This window comes from Phyllopteryx taeniolatus, chromosome 20 (genome assembly GCF_024500385.1).
Source record: "Phyllopteryx taeniolatus isolate TA_2022b chromosome 20, UOR_Ptae_1.2, whole genome shotgun sequence".
Classification (NCBI taxonomy): Eukaryota; Metazoa; Chordata; class Actinopteri; order Syngnathiformes; family Syngnathidae; genus Phyllopteryx; species Phyllopteryx taeniolatus.
In genome coordinates, this window is record NC_084521.1 from 2,228,309 (window position 1) to 2,250,537 (window position 22,229).

The window sequence follows — 22,229 nt, forward strand, 5'->3', positions numbered from 1 at the left end:
GCAAAGACACTTAACCACATGCTGCTTCACCAAGACATGATGACATGCATCGGCCTGTTGTGGTAAATGTCCATTACAATATCACCACCTCAAATATGTAAAGTATTATGATGAACGAATATGTGCCCTCATGTGATTGACTGGCGACCAGGCCAGGGTGTATCCCACTTCTTTTCGCCAGAAGGTCGCCAAAAAGGTCAACTGGAATAGGCTCCAGCTGACATGTAAGCATAATGAGGATAAGTGATACAAAAAATGGACGTATGGATTTCCAGTGTGTGTTGCTACTATTAACCACTGAATGTACAGTGCGTTTTTAGTGGACACGTACGCGATGTAGCATATACTGTAACTTTGTTCATTCTCAAATTGCAGCCATTGGTTGTCATGGCAGTGAACATCAGATTCGCAAGTTCTAACATAAAAGTAACCTTCCTCTGGCACAGTAAAGTCAGACCAAGGCAAAAGAATATTTTTAGCCGTCTACCTCTTGTACTGGCAGCGCTTGCTTGTGGGAAATGTTCATTTCTTATCACACTTAGAGGAACACAATACTGATATCACGTTTGTTGTGCAATCTGTTTTGTGGCAGAATGAAGTCCAAAATAATCTTTTTTGCTTTTTCATTTCGCGTCCATGTTACACAATTGCATCCGCCTGTGTTTACATCTGTGAACACCGTGCATTTTGAGTGTTTGGGGAGAATAAACAACACTTCCTTCTTGCTTGCTTCAATTTCCATTTACTAACGGGGCCTGATGACAACTATATTTGACTTCTCCACATGCTAGTCATGTTTTTAAACAATTCCAAATCTTTTTCATCCATTTTTGTTGTTGTTGTTATTTAGTAGTAAGTACTGTACTGTACTGTAGTCTAGTTATATATATTTGTCATTTTGCAAATATTTGGAATGTGAAGAACATGAATCCAAAAAGGAAAGCTCAGGCTTTGAAAATATCAACAATGGCTCTTCAAGCTCATTTATGCTCTCCGTCAGTACAAAACCAGAAAACAGATTTTAACCATCAGTCCTTTTTTGATTTGATAGTATACAACTATTGTCCCGTTCATGTTCAGAAGGGATTTGGTGAAAATATCTTTCGTGACACCAGTACAGGAATGTAGTTGACACACCACAAATTGATGTAACTTGTGGCTTTAAAATAAAAACATTTTAACAATAAATATGATAATCAAATGCGGACCATTTGTGTGTTTAGAATAATTTGACATACTTTTATCGGGTTTTCACAGTCATAACAGCCCTCTGAGAGAAATCATACTTACGATGTGGCCTGTGACGAAAAGGAGTTTGACCTCATGTTTAAGTGCACGTTGAAGCCTCCCACGCGCGCGCACACACACGCACACACACACACACACGCGCACGGCGGCGTCCACAATAAAACACTGCCCCCGGTGAACTTCAAAAGAACCATCTGATACAATAAAGGAGACGACGGCAGAGAAAATGTAATCGGCGGCGCCAGATTGAGTCCAAAGAATTCCTGATCTGTTTTTGTCCTCTGCTGCATTACATTTTGTCAGGTGGACAAAGTTGTCAATCAAGCCGGCAAACCTATTTTACGTCGTCAATAGGACAGAGGAGCGACTGTTCACTCCTTCAATAGAGGCCGAGAGATTAAAGTAGGCCAAGCAGAGAGGAAGGTAATTTTCTGGGCTGATGTATTGACACTAAGACTCGATCATCTGCCGCATTGTATTTCTGATCTGCTCCCAGAGAGACGCTGAGGGAGGAACGCCGCCCCCGCTGCGGCGGCTTCCTCCAACTCATTTCTACGGGAATGGCTTCTTCTCTCGTTTCATAATGACAAGGTAGAGGAGATTACTGAGGTGTTCGCGTGGATTAAAACACAAATTCGTGTTCACTTCGGGTTGAATAATGCATATTTGAATCAACATTGAAATGACTTGCTTTTGTGCGCCTTTGGGATTTGCTTGCTTGTTTTCCCAAGACGCACATTTGACGTCGGCTGGCTGAGTCGCATGTCAACTCGCTGTTTCACAATTTCCTGCGAATAGAGACTAAAGTGAAGCCCAGTCTGGCCACGGCTATTGACAAATTCACCTATTTGTGTTGTTTTTCTGTGGAACCTTTCCTTAGCTGGAAAGTGCCAAACCCGTGACTAATAGAAAAGTTGTAATTGGTGTCAAGGAAGTGGCACTGATACCGCTCAACTACAACTGACACAAAAAAGAAAAGGGAAGTAAACGGTGTATATTTAAACACATTTAAACATGTTCCAACCAAGCTATATAATTTCATCGAACAAAACCAACAAGTCCACAAACGCTAAATTAGCGTAGATTTTACGGCAATTATACACCTTCAAACAACTGCTACTTTATCACACACGGAGCAGCAACGCATACAAACAACACTCACAGGCATAAATTATCTCTCCTTTGTGGGAACGACGGCAATTACTGGAGTCAGTCATTTTTCTTTGTTTTTAGTTTAACCAGTGCAGAAAATTCCTAGAACTGGGAAAAAAATAATAATATAGGTGAGTAAAGACGAGAGCAGGCAGCACGAAAACCCTCTCGGAGGCAGTTGAAGCCGTTTGCTGCGTAAGGGGTTAAGAGGCGTAAGAGGAGCGTTAAGTATTCATGACATGAATATTCCATCAAAAGTGTCCAGAAACTGCGCAATGACAAGCTTTTAAATAGCAGAACTTGCAAGCGGAGCATGTTGAGTCAAAGGCTGCTCTAATCTATTCTGCTTCCAATAGGTGAACAAAAGTATCACTACTGTACTCTATTACTGTCGGCCATTTAATGATCATGTCAGCGTTTCCGTTCAAAGGCTCCCCTTCTCATCCCTTTCTTTGAATTCTCTTGAACTAGAAAATGGATCTTCCTCCCGTCTATTGAGGGAGTGTAACTTGATCCGAGAAGTGCTTTTGGACGGGAATTTTGATTAAGGACATAAAAAGAATAAGAAGTCCCGCGTAAAACGGCCGGGCTTCGGGAATCTGTTGCCGAGCCGGAAAGCGGTAACGGCTCGAGCGTTTGTTCTCGGTGGCTGGCTGGATGGCGACGAGGATGCCGTTAACGTGTAAGTGGCGTCGGCCTGAATGTATAGAATTTAAAAAAATGTTCCGGGAAGACGTCTGTTCAATAAATGGCCTTGGCGGGGATTAGTCTCGGGATGTTTTTCCACCTTCTCTGCATTTGCAAGTTTGATCAGCAGCAAATTAAAAGGCCGCTTTTATCTCTCTCCTTGTCGTCCTCGTTGGCGGTAACCTTGAATGTTTTCCCATTACATACCCGACTGACAAGTATCCATTTTGGCCCCGGGGAGCCGAAGATAATGAGTGGAATGTTGCCTTTATCCACGATTCCCAACCATGATAGCTGCGGATTGAAGGTGGGAAGCTCCGGGGAGAGACTGCAGCAGGGGAAAGTCGTGCGGTGGGAGGTCACCAAAACTGTTGTGTTCAACTCCTGCATATTACGACTTTAGTGTAAACCCTAAACATACCCCCAAACTACAATTCCAAAACACTTTTCAAACTCATCTCAAGTACATTACCCTTAGAAATAAATGTCATACAGATGATTTGATTTTGAAAACTTGTACCAGAAGTGCAAGGATTCTGGTATATACGAGAAACCTGTCAAAATAACAACTGCTGTACCCGTACTATTTTCCTTTTAGCCATCTTATGTTTTTGACTCACTGATACATACACTACTGTTCCAAAGATTTGAGTCACTTTAAAATACCTTACTTTGGAAAAGAAAATAACCAGTGTGAGTATATAGATGTACTGTATGTGTCCAAAGTGTAGATCACAAATGTCCTTCATTTTAAATGAATCAGAAATGAAGTAAAATAATGTTTTGGTTTTTTTTTAATGAGTGTAAACAATGGTGTTTTCATGAAAAACAAACTGTCGCGACAAAAAAGTGAACATGTGCCTTTTTCAGCGAATAACCGAGGATGGGTTTAAAAAAATTAATAAATAATCGCACGCATATGTACGAGATTTCACTGTTGTCTTTTTTTTTTATAGAGTGACTCAAACTACCTTAGATGAATTCCTTGTGTGTTTTAGCATACTTGGCTAATAAAGGTGCTTTTGAAAAGAGCACAAAAATATGTTGGAAGGTGCACATTTTTCAGCAAAAGGTTGTTGTCTGGTAAACGAGCTCACAAATACTGAAGGGTGAGTAAGCGGGGGTTTCGCTGTACGGTATTTATGTCGGTCACTCAATTGCCGCACTATTCGTCACGGCTGTAAACATCCCATCCAGCGCTAAACTAATATTTCTGATTTAGAGCGTTTGCATTTGGCTCGTTAATACCACGTTCCCGACGGCACAAGGCCTCATCATTAAACCAGGAAGAGTTACGTTGCTAAATGCCACGCTGCTAAACATTCTGATTTAAGCATTTATATCCATACGCTCATAGAAGCGACATTAGCGTCTCTTTCAACGAGACTCATCAGAAGCGTGATATCGATGGCCGACACCCCCCACGCCCCCCGCCTTCTCCGCTCTGAGTAAACACTTGGTTTACGGCGAGGAGAAGTCCTGAAAGTCATAAAAGCGTCGGGAGTCCGAGCATCTGGAGTCAATCAAGTTCATTCAATTTATTATGTACATGCTCGGGATTACGACGCACAGGCGGCGCATCGCTAAGTGAGTCGCTGCGTGGAGGACTGCAAGCGCTGCACTTTGAATCGCAATTTAGGAAGGAATTTACATCCTGGCCATTCAATATTTAAAACTTTCCTTTTCATATGGAGGTTATCAAGAGGGCAATGTACATGCCCTTTGCATAATTATCATCTGCGAGCGTTCACGCTCAGGCTAGTCATCCTTTTCACATCCGATATACAGGGTTGGTCACGTTAGCGCTGATAGATTTGTTGGAGTCGCAGTAAAATATAGTCAATAAGACACACAGATACCACACATCTACATTTTGGTAATGGTCAGGATAAGGGGGAATGTGGCCAAATAATTTTCACTAAGGCTGCAGCTAACGATTATTTTAATAGTCCATTTTTTTTAATTTTCGCCCCATGAATCAGATTTTATTAAGTGCCATCCCTTTATTCAAAAATAGGATATTATTTCCAATTGACAGTGTAGAAAAGGCACACAAATTAATTAATTAGGATTCAGTTGCTGGTTTGGTCGGTAACGAGTCAGAAAAAAGGCAAATATTTTGATCATTCTTTTGCCAAGTCAAAGCAGATGTTTGCGAATATCTTACTTCGATTAAACACAACGACAATCCGTCTGCTTTACTATGGAGAGGCTGAAATTCTGAGGACTTGGACAATTTTAAGTCAAACAATGTCTCTAAACGATCAACCCATCATTAAAATAGTTGTCCATTAATGTATAATCCATTAAGTGTCGATTGATCGATCCACCCATCCAGAGTCAAAACGGTGACTCCCATCTCACATCTCAGTGAACATGACCGAATTGTTGCAATCTTTTGTGGCTTTCATGGCTGTCACCGCAGCCTCTTTCAGATATTATTCGTTTTATTCTCGTAGTTTTCTAAAATACAAGCTCAACAGAGTTTCGGTCTGAATATTGACTTGGCTACACTTGAATAAATAGCCCAAAACATGCAGGAGTCTTCACTTGTATACTTCCTGTGTATATGTGTCCTCTCTAGGTAGTTCTGGAAAAAGCGTGTGACGCCGATTCTGTTTTTTTTAAATTTTATTTTAATATTGACTGGAACCATTTGAGTTTTGACATCCAATGCTGAATATAAAACAAGAGATTAACACTTGAGTTTTTGATTCCATATTTTCATTCCAGTAAATGTTTGTAATTACAGTTTAGAAGTTAACCTAATTTTGGAAAGAAACAACACATTTCTGACTGAGCAAAAACATTAAAACAGATGTGACAAGCTCGACAGGGTTTAATTTCGGAGATTGGTTTGCCTAGACCTGAATAAAAAGCCAAAATCATTCCGATTCTAAGTTCTTAACTTGTGTTTTCTTTTTATGTCAACAGATATTTAAGAGATAGTTTTGGAATAAGTGTGTGAGGTCAGTTCAGTGCTACCATGTTTGATGTAGACTGCAAACATCAACAGCTTTTATTGGCAGGTATACTGTATCTGGATAGGATAAACACCTTTTGGAAAGAAAAGTCACATTTCTAAGCAAAAGGTATTGGAACCAATGCCATTACCAAAGCTTTGCATTCCACTATTTTTGATGCTTTTCCACGTTCCGCAGCCTCTTTCAGTTTGTGGATGGGTCACCTGGTAAAATGCATGTTTGATAGGGTTTAAATCTGGAGTTTGACTGGCCTTGAATGGAAAGCCCCAAAACACTGGCATATAGTGACGCAGGAGTCCTTATGGTTTTAACTTTGTATATATTCTTCTTCTCTTAACAGCAATTTTCAAGGCAGCTCTTTTTGGAAAATGTAATCAAACACACATAAAAAAATTAAGCTCACAAAATCCCTTTTGCCTTTCAAAAAAACCCAAGGTCGCTTTATAGAGTCTGAAAATATTCAATCTACATTCAATCGTTATCCTTTTTCAGGTTAACTGTACATTTGAATGCAGGATTATGCCGCTTGTCTGTCATGCCAAGCGTCTTCGGGAAGGGCCTTGTGAGAACAACAACTAGGCAATCAAGTGTCACGGAAACTACTTTTAAAGGCGCACACCTGCACTTGCACCGAACAAACACTTGGGGGAGGGAGGAGGTCGCACGCTGCGCCGCGCACGCTCAATTGGAAGCAGGTGCGGCGTAAAGACCTAATCACATTTGCGGCTCATTACCCAGCAACTGTGTGCACATATTTGCCTCTCGGTGTCCTTATTAATCAAGCGCAGGCAACCCCGAGCGCTCCCCTCCACTTTTCCGCACGACTTGCTACGAGCAACAGTCGGCCTCAACAAGCTGATGAGACCACCTGCCGCCGCCGCTCGAATGCTGCAGCACCTGCAACGGCGGCGCTCATCATCCCTCACTTGACCTCGACGCGCTCCCCGAGTCAAAGACTGACGAGCGCTTTTTCACCGCTTGATTGTCGCCGCACGCACCTTATCACAAATCAAAGTGCGAGTGTTTTTCTATTTATACGGCGTCTGCTGGTGTTTATCCACTAAGAAAGGGCACGAATATTAGGAGTTTGGGTTCGGGTTCGCTAAAGTGAGGCGTCATTATTACACAAAATAGTTTTAGCTAGGGGTAGGCGATTAATCCATTTTATCGATTAAAGTTTATCTGGATGATTTTTAAAGATTATTTTTAAAATGGATTTTGTTTCAAGGATATTTTAAAAATAGTTTTGAATTAATTCAAAAATGTTTTCAGTAGATATTAAATATGTTTTGATACAATTCTAGAGGTTTTAGATGTTTTTTCAAAATATATATGTTAAATAGATTGTTTTACAATTATTGTAAAGAAATATATATATAAAACAAGACTGCAGAAGATTTTGCTTCAGTTCAATTATTCTTTTGAAGGTTCTACTCAGCACTCTACCAATCTACTTTTACGGGCAATTTGTAAAGTTAAAGCCAGATTGATGCACTTTTTAGGCAAAACCCACGTATGGTGTCAGCGGGAATTTTCTCAAGTTTAATTACGGACGTGAGCGTCGTCCAAATGGAAATGTGTGCTTTTGAACCATGCACAAACACGCCAAAGCAAGATGACGCTCTCTTCTGCGAATTACAAGCATGGAAGGGGATAAAAATATTCTCCAGACTGTAATAGATTAGTGGGATTTGGATGAACATCTTTTCATGTAAGCAGTCTCGTTTGGTCCTGCTGTGCTTTGCTTTGCATTGTCGCTGTGTTATCTTCCACCCGGCGCTTGTTCCCCCCCCCCCCCCCCAAAAAAAAAGTCTCCCAAGGACCCCGAGCTCCCTTTCCAGCGTGGCCCTGGAGACCGGCATGGCACCGAGCGAAACGCTGTAAGTGGGACAGCGAGCCTCAGAGAAGGTGAACAAAATAACACAATAGGCCTCGATCCACACACATGAATAGTTCAGGGCAGGTTCACGGCTTGCTGGCCTACCCGGAAAAAAACAATTGCAGTAGCCCAACAAAAGGTGGTGCTTCGATTTATTTATTTATATATATATATATTTTCTTTTCTTTGTTTATTCTTTTTTGGGTGAATCTTAGCCTTGGACTTATGTGTCCTTGGAGGGATTTCTTCAGCGCTTTACCATTCTGCCAGTTTTGCTTTTATTGGAATATAAATGTAATATCCTTGCTGTTTTTCTTTTTTCTTTTCACAATGACTTAAGATGTCCAACATAATCACATTTTTTATTTGTATTTTTTTTGCTGTACCTTTTTTAAATTTTAGCCTATGACCAGTGTGCGCTCGAACTACCAGGTCAAAGTCAAGAAGACCAGAATTTGTCGTGAAACAATGTGTCCTTGGATGGTTTGATTCTACACTCTACCAGTCTACAAATTCGACTTTTATCGCCTTATCGATAACCCTGTATTTTTTATTTATTTATTTTCCCCTCCTCATATCTACACAAATTGATTAAGGTAAAAGTCCGACTGATACATTTTTTATTTTTTTTATTTTTTATTTTTTTCACAATCTTAGCTCAGCTAAAACCTAAGAGAGTTCTATTAGGCACTCCCCTAATCAAGTTCTACTTTTATTTGATTATTGATGTACTATCCCTGCTGTTTCTTTTGTTCATAATGAGCAACATTTACAATGTAAAAAAATCCAATATATTTTTTATTTTATTTATTTATTTTTACAAATTTTAGCCTTGGGCCAATGTGTTTTTTTTAGGCTTCTTATTTGGTCCTCTACCATTCTACAATTTCAACTTTTATCAGATAATTGTTAATTTTTTTGTAAAAGTACAGTATATTAGATGTAGGCTCGGACAAATGCGTCATTGTAAGGTTCTATTCAGCGCTCTAGCAATCTGTGTAAGTGGGGACAACTAAACTTTTCAGAGAAGGTGAGCAAAACAACAGGCTTCGACAAACATCAATATTTCATGGCTGGATAACCGCTCGCTGGTCAAAACCGAAAGAGACAATTGCAGTAGCAAACAAAGGTTTTGCTTCTTTTTTTTAACCTTAGAGGGTTCTATTCGACGCTCTTCCAGTTCTGTTTTCATCAGATTATTGTCAAAATAACCCTGCTGTTTTTTATGTTTTATATATTGAGACAAGATTGCAGAAAAGGGCGGCACGGTAGCCGACTGGTAAGAGCGTCTGCCTCACAGTTCTGATGACCGAGGAGAAGCGGCTCAGAAAATGGATGGATGGATGGATTGCTGAAAAGTTTAATTGAAGAGTAGGGAGTTTGTTTCAGAACGATGTGCCCTTGGATTATTCTTTTATATTGTTGATATTTTATTTTTGGGTTGTATCAGCACAAGGAAGTCCAATGGATGCACTTTTACTTTAAAAGAGAACATTTTGCCTCAGACCCATATGTCCTAGGAGGGTTCCATTTGGCACTCTACCAATCTATCACCTCTACTAGTTTCATGATGCCGTTTGTCCTTCTAATTGCTGTTTTCAGATGTCAACATGACTGCGGTGAAAAAGGTCATTAAAAGACTTGTTCACTGTACTGTAGTCATAGGCTGAGAATTCTGTCCTCTTTGTATATTTCAAAAGTCTGCCATATGCAGTAATTGCAGTGAGGAATGCTAAAATGTGTAGCATGTAATCTAAACGGGGAATTCAAAGAAATGTACAGTATGCAGTCCACAGAACAAATATTTTGCTACCATAATAACAGCTTACATGATGCGTATGGCTGAATAGCAACTAATGAGATATTTGTTCATAACGAGTATGTATGCGTCTATTCATTCATTGAATCCCAACTCGAATGAATAGTTTGTCAACTCCGCCACAGCTTCATTATTTACAAGAAGCCATGGCAATTGCGTCATACATTCTCATGTACTTGAGGAATTTGTATTTTGATGTGCCAAAAACAAACAAGTGCTCGCCGGTGTGCTAACAACACGGGGAGCAGGTGAAAACGACCACGCCATCGCACAACCCGAAGCTCGGTCGGGCTCATTCTTATTCAAATTACACCGCGCCCTAGCTCATAAACATAGCATTAGATTATGCAAATGAGGAGTCCGCGTCTATTTTCAGCTAATTCCTTTTGGGAGACGTTTTAATTTAAAGCAAAAAGGAAAACAAAGCTGCAGCAATGGGGCGTTCGCTGAGGCTATTGTGTTAACGTAAGCAGGCAAAGTGAATAATAATCTCTCCATTTGACGATCAATCAGTCATCGGCGAGCACTTCATTACCGCTTTAATGTGTTTTTAAATATGGAAGAGTCTTGAGTTGAGACGCACGCCAGCTGCTTGTCACTCACACAGTTAGTTTGCCGCAGACGCGTCCTGATGCTAATGACCTTTGTCGCCTTTATAAGTATCACACAGCTGCCTTTCACTTATTTATTGTGGTTACTTTATGCACTGCGCATTACTCCATATAAGCCTTATGGAGCATATACAAGCGACATTATTATTACAATCATTCAAAAGCAATAAGCTCGTTAGCTTAGTTAGCTAAAGCACCGCTTCAGTTGCATAACCTTTTGGTTATCAAGCTTAGAATAAATAAAGATAATATGAGTAAGGCTGGATGATATGCCCTTAGAATAAAACCTATTCCAATTTCTATTAATGACATTTTTCAAAACAAGTTTCGATATTTGTTTTTGTCCTCCTTCTGGAATTAGTTTTATTTCTCCTCGTGGCGAATTAGCTTTTAAATGTTTTTTTTAAATTGTTTTTCTTTATTTTTTATTGTATTATTTATTTATTTATTTTGCTGGGTTGAAATGACTATGTGGATGGCTGCATGGCTTCATCAACAGCTTATATTTATTTTGATTGGTTTTGGGAAATTAAAAAAAAGATTAATTTCCCTGTAAGCATGTGTCACTTACACAATTCTGTTTGAAAACAGCAACAATACATTCAAAATGCATTTCATTTTTTTTTTTTTTAATCTTCCAAACTCCAAGTAAGTGTCTGTTCTGTGCTGATTCATGATTGGCTGGTAAACATTTCCTGAGTGTGGCCTAGCAAAATTTCAATTCTGTTGCAATATAACTCATGAAAACTCCAAATTCACCATATGGAAATGAATATGGAAATTACGTAGGAAGTATTATGTGTTTAAAGACTCCGTATGAGTTAGACTTTTTAAAATAAGAACTTTTCTACCATATTCAAATTTATTGCAATCCGCCTGTAGTTGTGCATTTTTATCCTCTAGGCAAAGCTGAAGACGGATGTTAAGCGTTTGTGTCGGTCAATCACTTGACGCACAAAAGTTAAGCTAACTGCTAACAGTAGCTTGCTAACGGGCTAGGCCACTGAGCGTATGACGAGGGGAAGTTTTAGGGAACATTTTATCATGTTTAAGTATGTATATCTTTCGCAAATTGTCAACAGCGAGAGATTACGTTTTTACATTTTTGTCGCCGCGGGGACACAATTGAAAGTAAATGGCCCTGAAAATGAAGCGAGAAGACATCCTTAGTCACACATTTCCCAACTCTAATCAGGAGAGAGAGTCATAAAAAGATGCATTTAGATGCAAACGGTTATAGGGGGAGTAAAGTATTGCGCTGCATGTTGAACTCTGCTAGACCTCCACTTAAGTCACTTTTCTGACGAGTAAAGTGCACGAGGGGCAAAGCTACGTCGACCGATACTTCATTTAAGACGTCGCCAATCAATCGTGGCAAGTCCACAGAGAATGCACGCTAATGAAGATGTGCTGACTGGCTTTTTAACGGTAAAGTCAGCTATGTAAAGCAGCAATAATTTCTGTGGTATGTTAATTTTTCACTGTTAAGCTAATAGCAACCTTTCCGCTCGCTGGAATTTGAACTGAATATTCTGCTACATGTGATCAAATAACGTATTTTACACTGCATTCTATCAATGCTCTGTACAAGCTCGTCCCTTTCTTGCAGGGAATAAACAAGACATTTGTTAATTACATTCATATAAAAAAATACTTCGCACAACAGTTAGCAAGCATCGGCGCCCTTACCTTGACCTTGACTCTGTGTTTTGTCATCCGGCATCACGATATGATTTGTCAATAACTGTCACAGGAGCATTGCGGAAAGTCAACATTAACTCAGACTTATCCCCGAGACGACTTTTTCCTGAAAAGAATCTTATTTTATTGCACAGAAGCAGCAACGACATAAATAAACAGCTGATTTGCGGCGGGCATTTATGAGTCCATTTCTGCGACTGTGTCTGGACTATCTTCTGCCGGGTCCAAGAAATGGAACATGAATGGCATGAATAAAACATAGCTGGACTGCTTGTAAATGACAGAGTCCGGAATGTTTGATTGACATTATATTGTAAATCAGACTATCACGCCGGAGCTATTTAGCGTTTGGCGGCGCAAGAATACAAATGAGCCATAGGATGCTGTATGAATCCAAGTCCCCTCCCGCACACACAAAAAATTGTCACAAATGAGATGCAAATTGTTTGAAGAAAATGTTCCATTCCAATAACATTTCCATTGTACGTCAGGCTGCTTGCTACATGTGATCGAATAATGTATTGGTGCAGAAGCATGTAGATAAAAAATGTTGGAAAATGCATATTTCTAAAAGATTAAATGCAAATGTACTCAAAAGTCAACTACAACTGAACTGTACTTAACGAATGTAGTGTTCTGGAATTCGGAATAAAAAGATTAACCCACTGTACCAATATGCAGTTTTGAGCATGCTGATTGTTTCATATACCACTAGAAGCCTGCATACCACACTTTGAAAACCACGGGTGTAGCAGCATGTGGTTGATTGAAGAGTACTGCGCAAGAAAGACATACTTATTTGATTAGGCTATGAGCCAAATGCTGCTTCACAGTTATTTGATCACAGGAAGCGGTCTTTTCTAGTAAATTTACATGACACTAACAGTTGATAATAAACGATGATGATCAACAAATATACAATTGTTTGGGTTCAAGGCTCGGGGGGACTAAATGGCACTTCCATGGCAAAAGGGCTGGTGCTTGAGCACCACTTGTGGTCTATCTGTGCACGTGCCTGCCTCGTGATCAAAAACATGCAATTGTTCACAGACACTTGGTACCCAGATGTTCAAAAATAACCTTCAGCAATTAGTCACATGTTGCTTCTTCAAAGGCATTATCATCCAATTAAACATAGCAGTTTCTTCTGCTAAATTTCCATGGCAGTAACAACTAAAAGTGTAGCAAATGAGATGCAAATGGTTTGAAGGAAATGTTCCATTCCAATGGCATTTCAATTGCTGCCTGTGTGATATAAAGTGTCAGTGAACGTGAATGAATGCGACGAAGAGAAATAATCAAAGCTCTTCATTAAGATGCGGCACGCCGACGCTCCCAATGCAAACAAATGCGGGATGCACTGTAAAGCACTGGCGGGGGTCAATTCGCCACTGCGCCGCTGATGTTTACTTTGCACTCGCAGGACCCCATCTGCGAAGTTCTCCGTAAATCAGGCTGGAGACGAGCGGCAAATAAGTCTCTCGGCCGTCTGCCGCTGGCCGGCTTTCAGCTGGACTCCTCCGCTCAGCTGAGCTCAGCTCAGCTCTTATTAGCCTCGCCGAGGACACCCAAGTCCAGCCGAGGAGAACCGATGCTTACAAGACACCCGCGTGCACTTCACGTGCTGCAAACAAACCTGACGAGACCCTTAAATTGAGGCTTTTAGTCACTTCAAACTAAGCAAACTTAACATAGTTTGCCATGTGACACACTCAAGATGTCCCCCTAAGTACAGTAAAATGTCACTTGTGCTAAAAGCTACACGAGACACTGTAATGAGAAGCAAAGTACTCTATGTTCAAAACAGACAAGAAATTTGTCGCTGCTAGTTGGTGTTATTTCTAGTCAATTCCTAGCAAGAAAGAAGAAACATATAATTGTCTCCACTTACTTGGAACGTGACATTCGAAAACAGCCTTGGGTCAATGAGCCACATGCTGCTCCATCAAATATATTATTTGATTACATGAATCAACCTGTTCAGGTACATTTCCATGATGCCAACTACTTATACTAAACACCAAGCTAGTTGATGAGCACACACATACAATTTTTTACAATTACTTGGAAGAGTGACATTTCAAGTAACCTTGAGCCACATGCTGCTTCACCAAAGAACTAATTTGATCACATGTCGATGCCTCCTCTGATAAATTTCCATGTCACTAACTACCAATACTTCAGTGAATAGAGTCAAAAAGTTAGTTCCAACACCATTGTGATATTGTCTGTATTTCTATGTATTTTTTTAGCATTCACAGAGAAGCGTCGCCGCGTCATCTCCCATCTCTAGCGGCTCGCTTCGTCACGGCCGACTGATTTAAGGCAAATGTCGGAAGTAACCGCTCGGAACGCGACTGCTCTCCAGTGGCTTTTACGTCCTATTAAGGATGTTCCGCCATTGCGGAATCAAAGCCGCACAAATGACCGTACTGTCATTTGTGGCCCAATTTATCCCAATATTCTCAGCGAGACAAGCAGGGCCGCTTCGCCTCGATCAAGCGCTTTGATGTGCACTTTGGCTTTTGTCCACGCTAAAATGATGTAAGCGATCGTCAACCAGATCTAGGACGGATCGTGGGGGATGAAGCCTGGGATGGTGACGGATAACACTCCGCGTCTGGATTCACAACCCAGGTCCAAGCCACAATAATTATGTCATGTCTACGCCTCTCTTCTTTAATCCAGCCCTCTGACTGTTACCAGGAGTTACATAATATTATTTTTTTTACATCAACGTAGCCATTTTTTTCTCCTGAAGTTGGTTAATTAAAAAAATATATAGATTTTTTTAATTCATTTTTTCAATAAATAATTTCTTATTTGCTTTAATGTAAAAATGAGATAAAAATTGCTGTAAAAAAAACATTTTAAATATTTTTATTTGTTCATTGCAGTTCAATAATCAAGTTAAATGTTAGAATGTTTTTTTTTCATTCATGTACTTGTTTGATTTTAATTATAAACTATTTTCATACTTATTTTTTTACTTTTAATCGATAAATTACCCGGCCCATCCGTCTTAAAATTCAAATGTGGCATATTTAAATCATAGTGTAGCATCTATTCATACAAATATATATATATATATGTACTATATATTTACCTCATATTCAATGGGTACACCTCTAATGTAACCTACTGTATATGTGCAACATATTTCATGTAGCATATTTACGTTTTTTATTGTTCTCTACACCTCTAATCTAGCATCTAAATATTTCTGATGTTTATATGCATATATGTGCTATATTCACATCATATTTGATGGATGTCATGTACCTTTAATGTAGACCATTTAAACCATATTTTGTTCTATACACTTGCAATGCACCATATTTGTCTTCTTTGACGTCAATACACACCCAATATATCCTATTTACGCTGTTTGATGCACAGCTAATGTGTCATATTTACACCATGTGTAACGTATACACGGGGCTCTCGTCTGACGTGCGTCCCGCGTCTCAGACGCGCAAAAATGAGCAAAAAGTACAATAAATCAGCATCTCCGGACGCATGGTTTAGCACTCTGGCCTTGTGCTTGAAATCCGGCGTATGATATATATATATTTTTTTTATTTCATATGCAGCCAAATTTCTGAATGGTGCGCCTAAAAACAAAACAAAACAAAACAAAGCAAAGCAAAACAAACAAACAAACAAACAGAAGAGTGCCGACTCATTTGAGGGGAAAAAACACTTCCGCGATTTGCGAGCAGACACGATCTCTAAACCAATCAGAGATAGTGAAGAGCGGGGACCCTCCGTCTGATTGGCCGTCGTGCATTTGACGATGCTGACGCGAAGTTTTGTGATCTCGAGCCGTTAGCTGCGCAGTTAAGGTAATGGAATAAATGGAACGAGTTGCAAAGCCTCATGCCACCGCTACCATGTGGGAACATTTTGGATTCAAGCCAGATGAACACGGCCATCTTGCGAACACCAACGAGCTGGTATGTCGAATTTATGTCAAGTAGCAACAAAGACAACAATGCAGCCCAATGGGGGGCACAAGTCAGTGCAAACTGTAGGCCGGTCCCAAGCCGGTGACTTCGATGGTTTGGTCACGTCCAGAGGAGAAATAGTGAGTATATTGGTAGAAGGGTGATGAGGATGGCAAGAGAGCTCGAGCAAGACCAAAGAGAAGGTTGATGGATGTCGTGAGGGAAGACATGATGGCAGTTGGTGTTCGAGAGGAGGATGCAGGAGATAGGCTCTCATGGAAAAGGATGACACGCTGTGGCGACCCCTAAAGGGACAAGCCCAAAGGAAAAGAAGAAGAAAGAAGTTTGTCATGGTAGTTTATAGGAAAATTTATCATCCTAAATTTTTTTTTATCATGACAGGCCTAAACACATATACTGAGAGAGAACAAGAGCAATGAATAACACATCAATATTGTATAAATAGTATAAAAAATAGAGTAACACCTGTAATAAAAATCTGCAATGTAGCAGGACTGTGAAGCAAGAACTGTGATCTAGCGTAGGATTAGTGTATCTGTATTCGGTGTTAAGTTGTAGGGACTCATTGTTCCTGAGTGGGGACTCATTCTTTCCATGATATGTGCGTCCGGGGACTCACATAGTCTTAAGTGTAAAATTATCTATTTATACACATCTAATGTTGCATAATGTGTTTATACAGTATCGTTGAACACTCAGGTGTGCATAGTTATGCAATGGGTGAATTTGGATGACTTTAAGCTGGCATTGACGAGGTTTATACCAGTTGTGGACTTACGCTACACTGTCGTTGGCCAATACCCGGTACGGTCTGATTATTATCCACATTTGGAAGAGGATATGAGGATATCTGATTCCGTGCATTTATGTACACACTGGAGAGCAAAAAAAGAAAAATCTGAATTGTGTCACTTGAAGCATAAATCCATCCAAATTTAGTCCAGCACATTCAAGATTGTGAATGCTCGTTAATGAGTTAGATTTAAAAAATGGTGTCCAGATTCCTTTTGGTGTTGTCTGACTCGTCGTCACACAACAAAAACAAAAATGCACACTTTTTTCAACCTGCCACTGACACGCTGTCAAACGTGACAAAGAGTCATGATTGCGCAAAGCGAAAGAGACAATGTTGTTTGTGGAATGAGCTGGAATCGATACACCGCGTTTAATAACGTTTCAAAGATGATGTATGATTGACGTCAAAAAGAAACACGCCGCCTTTTCTCTTCATCTGACAACAACAAATTGGACGTAATAATGAAAAGACAAATGTCGGCATCTCTTTTTTGTCCCCCCAAAAAAACAAGCAAACATATTATTTCACTTTATCAAGAGAGTTTTCTACAACAGTTCAAGAATGAAGTTTTTAAACAATGTGTCATTGTGTGCTTTAAAAGGTACTTTTAAAAACTCAATCAAACTATTTGTTGTAGTACTTTTCATAAAAAAATATATGAAAGTGCTGTTCATTGATTAAAATATAAACATTTCAGTGAATCTACAAATGTAGTTTAACATATTTTGTGACATTTTTGGTCAAAATGTGTGTTTTTTTTTGTTTTGTTTTTTATGAAAACTTGATTAAAAGCACTAATACAAGAATATGTCAACATTTTAAAACATTTTACTTAATACTTACTAATGTATACTATTTTGTATGCTTCTTATCATTAAAACAAAATGTCCATTATTATGTATGTATAAGATACCTCGAATCGCCAGTTAATTCACGTTACAAATTATTCTTTATAGTAACTATTATTTAAAGTTTCCAACTTTCTCAACAAAAATGGAAAACGTGCCTTAAAATGGAAAAAGCTTGGATTCTAAAGAAAAGAGTACACCTTCAAGCAACAGAAAGTTATGACAATTACAATTTTAACGCTGAACAAACTATACACAAAATACGTCAATATTATTTTCAGATTGAGAATGTGACGAGAAAAGATGCAGACGCATTTATAACACTTGGACATTGTTACAAAGTGTTTTAGTTATTATTTTGTTAAGATTAAATGTTACAAGACTAAGTCAAAAACATTCCCATACACACTAAAACATTAAACCAAAGAGGGATTATATGTATGTAGTTTTATGTATCTGCATCTATCTCAATGAATGCTAAAATGCTCAAACTATAGTGCAGTTTTTTATGAGTTGATATAAATGCAAGAATACATCGTGCTTAGTGAGGCCTTTGCTAATGCTAATGAGTACATTATGTCAGACTTTTGTGTCTGGAAAAGCATCGAGCTCACAAGCTTGCTGATAGTTTACAGATTAGTTCTTTCGGTACAGTTTTGAAGAAGTTCATATTGTGGTACAATTCCGCACAAGTCAGTGGGCCGCGTATTAATCCCCTCGCCGCCAACCAAATGTACCCTAGAATTAGCATTTATATGACCCGTCTTTGTGCGTCCAAAAAGCAGACAGATGCTCTGCTAAGCCGCCGAATGACGAGTCCTCTGGCTAAATCCTGACACGAGACTCCAGTCTTCAAGATATCAGGCCTAGCATTAGCATTTGCGATTGTTGGCATTTGTCTTCTTCGGCTGACTAACGTTAGCAATCTTTACCGACTTTCGAGCAAATGCAAGCTTACTGTCTCAATAAAAGCTTTCCAACATCAGCAAACCATTCCAATTGTCGAGCTAAAGTTAGCTAGCATTAGAATCAACAGCTGTTGTAGAGCTAAACCTACCTCGTATTAGCAAAGCTATGCTCATTGTTGGGCTAAACCTAGCTTGCATCTGCCTCAGCCTGATAAATTAATGACAACTGTCCAGGTTAACCTTTTTTTGCATCAGTAAACCTCGGCGATTGTTAACCTAATGCTCGCTAGCACAAGACTTCATGGTTTACCCTACCTAGCGTTCGGAAATCTATGCTAATTCTCAAGCTAAACCCAGCTCGTATCGACCTTTGCCTGTTGAAGTAACGGCAACTGTTGGAAGTAAAACTTTCTACCATGAGGAAATCTTATAGGGATCGTCACGTTGTTGTTTTTTTTTACCTGAACCTGCTGAAATAACAGAAACTGTCAAGATAATTCTTTCTTGCATGAGCAAACTTTGGCCATTGTCGAGCATCCATGCTGGATGTTAATATAAACCTATCCAGCATTTCTCAATTTGTGGCAACAGTTGCGATAAAGCTACATAGCATTAGCAATCCAGCCAACTGCTGCCTCAGGCTGCCAATTGTTTTTTATAGCAATATTGCACCGATAAATAAACTCCAATAAATCAGCGACATAAATGCAAGTAAAATATTGATTCAAAATAAAACCAAATATTTCACAAAAAGCTCTAAAGAGGATTTAAATAATCCCGTTCTGTCCAATCCAACCAAAGCAAAGCATTTTATATTTGTATGCCATCCATAAGCCATCTTTAGCATTGCATTGAACTCATTATCCAAATATTTTTGTACCCAGGGAAGGATGATGTAAATATGAGAAATAGAATATCATGTGGCAGTATGGTGGTTGAGTGGTTACCACAACTGCCTCACAGTCAAGAGGTCCTGGGTTCCAAACTCGAGTTTGTATGTTGTCCCATCACTTCGGCTTGCCCCCAAATCCCACAAACATGCATGTTAACTTCATGGTAGACTAAATTGTTCATTGGTGTGAATGGTTTTCTATTATGTGCCGTGTGATTGACAGTACTCCGCCTCTCGCCTTAAAGTCAACTGGAATAGACTCCAGCTCGCCCGCAACCCTCATGAGGACACGCCTGATAGAAAATAGACGGCTATATAATATCACGTTTTGTTTATTTTGATGCCTTTGATTGACATATCTGACTAGAGGGACCCTGCCTCCCTTGCCCCCGAATGCAAACCCATCACTGACTATCAGATCAATGACTAGTTGATGAAGGTCAATGTAAATGGTGTGGATTATCTTCCCCAAGGAACCTCACATGGTAATGCAAAGCCCTAATTGATTGGAATTGAAAGAGAGTGTCCAGCCTCTGCGGGTGGCGTGACCACCGATCCCCCACCGACACACCCCTGCCAGAGACCGCCGCCCCCACCCCGCATTGTGCCGTCCAGGAACATCTCGTCATTGCGTCCCGCTGAGATTGAAAAGTGAAGCTGTGGTCTATCTGCTGTCATTTCTCATTAAAGAGATACCAATCGCTCCTGACACCGTGTAATTGCTGAATGGTAATTTCTGAGAGGGAAAATTCAGGAAGAAAAATCACACTTTGAATTGGAGACAGGAGGGATTATGTCACACGCAAGAGAAGACGAGAGTTTAGCCATGAACCCCCTCACCCACCCCCTTTGCCACTTTTATTTTACATCTGATAGCGACGGGTTCCAAGCGGAATACGCTGATTATGTAGGTGGCATTAAATCACAACTGCTTTCAACATTGGCAGTGTGGCTTTAGATGCATGACTTACAATGATTATAAGGTTCTTTAGTCCCTGAAAAATGCCCAAACTAAACAATTTGTGTCGTCATGTTTTATTCACTTAAGCTCAAACCTATTTCATACAGAAAGGTTGTTTTTCACCATATGTGCAGCAAGCCAAAACAACAACAAGCAGAAACAAAGACAAGCATTTGAATCTATCGATTTTTGATGTTTTACTCTCTGACGGGGGCGGGGGGGAATCACTACTAAACACATCGTTTTTTATTTTATTTTTAATATTTTATTTATTTATTTATTATAATAATTTTTTTTTTTACGTTTTGACACCGGGATCACATGCCGGAATTGAAGTTATTGACAGATCAAGTGTTGTGGAGCTAGATGAGGTTTAAAGCTGCACCGGTGAGATAAAAGCAGGCGGCAATTAGAACCTATTGCGGCACAAAGCCCCCCAGAGGGGAAGACAGTCATACTCGTCACAGGCTTAATTGCTTTCTGCTTCCTGTTCCATTCGTTAGCGCACCTCCTACCTTAAACGCTGCCGCCGTGCCTGAATCACACGCAACTTGCCTTCCTCTTTTTCATCAACGCCCTCTTCTTCTTGGTTTCTCCAGGTGCTCTATGGCGCACACACAAGCTTGATAATGAGCTCATTCCATCCAAGCGCTTTAATTGGTCAGCTAATATAATAATCAAATAATAATTAAAAACAAAAAAAGATGAGCTTGGCCTTGCATCTCCTAGCAACAGTAGTGAGTTGCATCACAGGGGGGAAAGCAATTAAACAATGCTAAGCATTAAAAAAAAAAGCTATTATGATCTGAAAGTTTTTAAAGCCCAGTTCAATTTCTGATTTCTTAAAAGTACCACTAGTTTTACTTCTAGCTCTAGTTGTTGTTGTAGTTCTACTTTCAGTTCTAAGTCTAGTTCCAGTTACATTTCTACCTGAAGTTCTACCAGTTCCAATTCCAGGTCCAGTTTTACTTCCAGTTTTCAGTAGTACTTCTAGCTCTACCTCTACGTCTAGTTACAATTCTACTTATAGTTTCACTTGTAGTTCCAGGTCCAGTCTATTTCTAGTGTCAATTACAATTCTACTTCGGTTTCTACTAGTTATAATTCCATTTCTAGTTCCAGTTTCAGCTCCATGTCCAGTGTCAGTTCCAGTTTTACTTCTAGCCTTACTTCTAGGTTCAGTTTCAGTGTACTTTTAGTTCAAGTTAAAATTTTACTTCCCGTTCTACTTCTAGTTACAGTTATAATTCTACTTTTTGTTCTAATTCCAGTTCTAAATCCATTTGTACTTCTAGTTACAATTCTACTTCTAGTTCCGCATCTTGTTCCAGGCCCATTTCCAGTTCCACGCGTGGTTCTACTTTTAGGTTCAGTTCTAGTCCCAGTTTAAGTTACCATTGTATTTCTAGTTGTACGTCTAATTCTGATTCTACTTGTACTTAGAATTCCATTCCTAGGTCCACTTTTTGTTCTAATTCTTGTTACAGTTACAACTTTACCTCCAATTATACTTGTTGTGCCATTTCTACTTTTCCTTTTAGTTACAATTGTCCTCCTAGTTGTACTTGTAGTTCCAGTTACAGTACATTTTTACTTCTAGTTTAACTTCTAGTTCCAGTTTAATTTCCACTCCCAGTTGTACTTCTAGTTCTATGTCTATTTCCGGGTAAAATTTTACTTCTACTGTATTTCCAGGGCGGCACGGTGGACGACTTGTTTGAGCGTCAGCCTCACAGTTCTGAGGACCGGGGTTCAATCCCCAGCCCCGCCTGTGT

At 39.6% G+C, this 22,229-nt stretch overlaps 1 long non-coding RNA gene across 2 annotated transcripts in view; it reads left to right on the forward strand.

Moving 5' to 3' along the window:
* Positions 1–15,900: 15,900 nt before the first annotated feature.
* LOC133470247 (uncharacterized) overlaps positions 15,901–22,229 on the forward strand; it is a 64,892-nt gene continuing 58,563 nt past the window's right edge. For both annotated transcript variants that reach the window (XR_009785927.1, XR_009785926.1), the window contains exon 1: positions 15,901–16,037. This is a non-coding gene — a long non-coding RNA (uncharacterized LOC133470247). The remainder of the gene's footprint in view (positions 16,038–22,229) is intronic.